Genomic DNA, 3,462 nt, shown 5'->3' with positions numbered 1-3,462 from the left:
TTAATCAAACTAATCAAACTATTTTTAAAACATATTTAAGGTTACTGCCCAAGTGATGAGATGCCTCGAGCCAAGGGACCTACAACAAGAGCCATGGCTAGGAGAATACAAGAGGAATGGGCCTTAAATGCGCATGCAAGGCCCAAGATGAACTTCACATGGGCCAAGGAAGATGTGAAGACCTAGCCTAGGACATTTTGCTTGTAAATACTAGATTAGGATTTTATTTTGGGCTTTGTATTTTGGGCCCAGTAGAATAGGGTTTTCTTTGGGCCATGTATTAGGCGTTAGAGGAAATTGGGCTTTAGAAGTAATTTTGGACCAAAAAGGGAATTGGGCCAAATGGGCCAAGAGTAGTGTGTCTACTCTAGAAAAGCCTAGAAGCTTCTCAAACTTGCTCTCTAAGGATGAGAGTTAGCTTCCCATGGCAAGACAAGTGTGGCTTGCTTAGGTGGCAAGTCACACCTCCCACATGCTCCTTTTTGGCTCCAAAATTCAACTTTCTAGACTCCTTTTTCCCTCCACTTTTTGGAGACTCCTTGGTCTCATTTTAGCCTATAAATAGAAGGCTTAGGAGATGTATTTTTCAGCTTGAAATTGAGTAATGAATTGCTGCCCAAATTTGTGCACAAATCTCTTTTGAGCTCACCTTAGAGTAAACTCTTCTCTAGTTTACTCTAGTCTTCTTCCTTAGGACTTGGCCTCACCTCTCTTAAGAATCCTTTCACCTACACCAAACCAAACACCTTAAGCTTCTTTCCTTCATGCTTCCGCATCCAACACCATCCATGAAGCCTCCATTCTTCATGCAAGCTTCAATGGAGACAAGAAGAAGCCATCATGTGGTATCATAAGCCTTGGTTTTAGTGAGTTAAGTGCTTCTTCTCCATTTTTCTTTCAATTCCGTGTTGTTCATCACTTCTCCTACTTGTCTTGCTGTTTTTGTTCATTTTATTTTGAGTATTAATGTCTCTTTACTTTGGTTCATCTTCATTTGCTTCATCTTGAACCATCCTTGTGTGCTTTAGGTGTTCTATTTGGTTTCTACCGTTTACTTTTCATTTTAATTGAGTATTTGTTGTTTTTTTGTTCAGTTCATTCTCTTGTTCTTGAGTTTATTTTGATTTTAAGATCCATATGTTTTGTCTAGAGTCATGTTTAGTCCATATATGTCATTAATTCCTTGTTTAGCTTTTAATTTTCTTTGAATTTTTTGGTGATGTGTTGTTGAATTCTGTTTCAGATTTGAGTGCAGTTTTTAATCCTTAAAAATTAACACTCTCTTCTCTCTTTGAGCCTTGGAAATGAACCTTCACATCTAGATAACCTTAATTATCTTAATGTCCAGTGGGAATTTTTCTTGTGCTTGCTTAAAATCACCATAAACCACACTAAATTTCCTTTCAATTAATTGTGCTTTGGTGCTTTTTCATTTCTGTTTCATTGTGTTTCATGATCTTCTTTTGATTCCTTTAAGTTTCCTTCTCCTTTGTGCTTTTTTGTGTCCATGAAAATGCAAATGATCAAGCATAGTGTGGTGGTGATTCTGTTTTGTGGTGGAAACTAGTTGCTAAAAGAGCTATAAAAAGAAAGAAAAAGAGCACAAAAAGAATACAAGCAAGTGCCAAAAAGAATCAAAAGAAAATATCAAAAGAAAGTGGCAAAAGAAGTACACTAGAATCACTACCATCACTTGAGTTTGAGAGCATTATTTTGTTGCATTTTACTGCTGTTCCAGTTTCTGTCTGACTGCACACTGTTTGTATTTGATTTATCATAAAAAATTGGCCGGTGAAAATCCAAATCTAATTTTTGCCTCTTTTAGCTAAGACATAGACGAAAAAGTTAAAAAAAGAATCATTGAAAAATGTTGAGAAATGAAAAAATGAAAAATAGCTGAAGCAGAGGCCTTGATTCACGTTTTTGGACTGACAGTGAGTGAAAAATCAAATTTCAGTGCAGTTTTCTAGCTTTTTTTGGTTGTTTTTCATCTATTTTAGTGCCATTCATTAGGTAATTCATTTGAGTGCTTATCTTGTTTCTTTACCTTATTTCTAGTTTGTCATTTCTTTGGTAATCCTTTGAGTTTGTCATGGCATTATTCACTTTTGGTTTAGCAATTATAATTTTGTGCTTTTCTTGCTTTATTTCTTGACCTCTTTTGGTTTGGTTTCTATATTTGGTGCATACTTCTTTTTGGAGGTGATCTAATTTTTAAGGTAGCATCCTAGGAGGTGGAGTACCTAGTCCCGAAAGAGAATCCTCTTTGGTGAGATCAAGAGGAAGTGCAAGAGTGAAACACTTGTGAGGACCAAGCCAAGAAGACAAAGCCAAGAAGACCTTTTACATTTTGTGCACTTTGATTGTATTAAAATTGAGTTGTAAAATTGTAATGCTTTCCTTCTTGTGTTCATGGCCTAGTTAGGTGTCTTGTGGGAGTCTTAGGTACTCAATCCCATCTCCTAACTAGAACCTCTTCTATACATTAGTGAAGCGCTTTTAGTGGTGAAGTTTAAAGGTTCCAAGTGCCTTCTACTTCTACCAAAACTTAGGCCGCATATAGCTTATAATCTTTCTTGTTTTTAATTTTCTTGTTTGATAGTTTAGTGTGTGTCAACTTAGTCTTTGAATTAATTTCATTTAAGAAGTTTTGTACAAAAGTTTCAAGTTCCCTTGGCTAGGAAAGACTTGGTATGTAAGCAATCCAAGTGATTCACTTCTCTTTCCTAGAGGAGAACTAAAAGCTTTTGCTATCTACTTCTTCTTTGAAATTTTCTTTTAAAGACAAAAGTTTTCTAAAAAAAAAATGTCTCAACCTCCTTCTCAATGTATGAGTGCTTCAAATGAAGAAGAAATAAGTTTGAAACAAATTGCCTTTGATTTGAGAGCACTACTACGTTGGAAGGAAGATGAAATAATTGCAAGGGAAAGGGAAAAACAAGAAAGAGATAGGTTTCATCAACTTTTAGATGAAGAGAGGAGGGGAACAAGAAATATGGAAAGGTTGCATGAGAGGATGAGTAATAGGAGTCAACATTTGTACTCCCACACTCCAACACTAGTCACACACTATGAAGAAGATAGTAGACTAGTTGGCAACTTCTATCAACCTCCTCCTCCTCTAAGAATAGAAAGAAGAAAGCCTAGGGAACCAAGAGCCATTAGAATAGACCTCCCTCACTTTTATGGGAAAGATGATGTTGAAGCTTATCTTGATTGGGAAATGAAGGTTGAACAACTCTTTGCTTGCCATCAAATAAGTGAGGAGAGGAAAGTACCTTTAGCTACCCTTAGCTTTCAGGGTAATGCTATGTATTGGTGGACTGCTCTCGAAAGAGATAGAAGAATCAATCAAAGTCCCGAGGTCAAATATTGGAATGACCTCAACGGAGCCCTTAGGAGAAGACATATTCCCTCCTACTATCATAGAGAGCTAATGGATAAGCTCCAAAGACTCTATCA

This window comes from Vigna unguiculata, chromosome 5, assembly GCF_037176805.1.
Source record: "Vigna unguiculata cultivar grain cowpea cultivar isolate G323 ecotype 2 chromosome 5, ASM3717680v1, whole genome shotgun sequence".
NCBI classification, from domain to species: domain Eukaryota; kingdom Viridiplantae; phylum Streptophyta; class Magnoliopsida; order Fabales; family Fabaceae; genus Vigna; species Vigna unguiculata.
Note: the sequence above shows the minus strand (reverse complement) of the source record.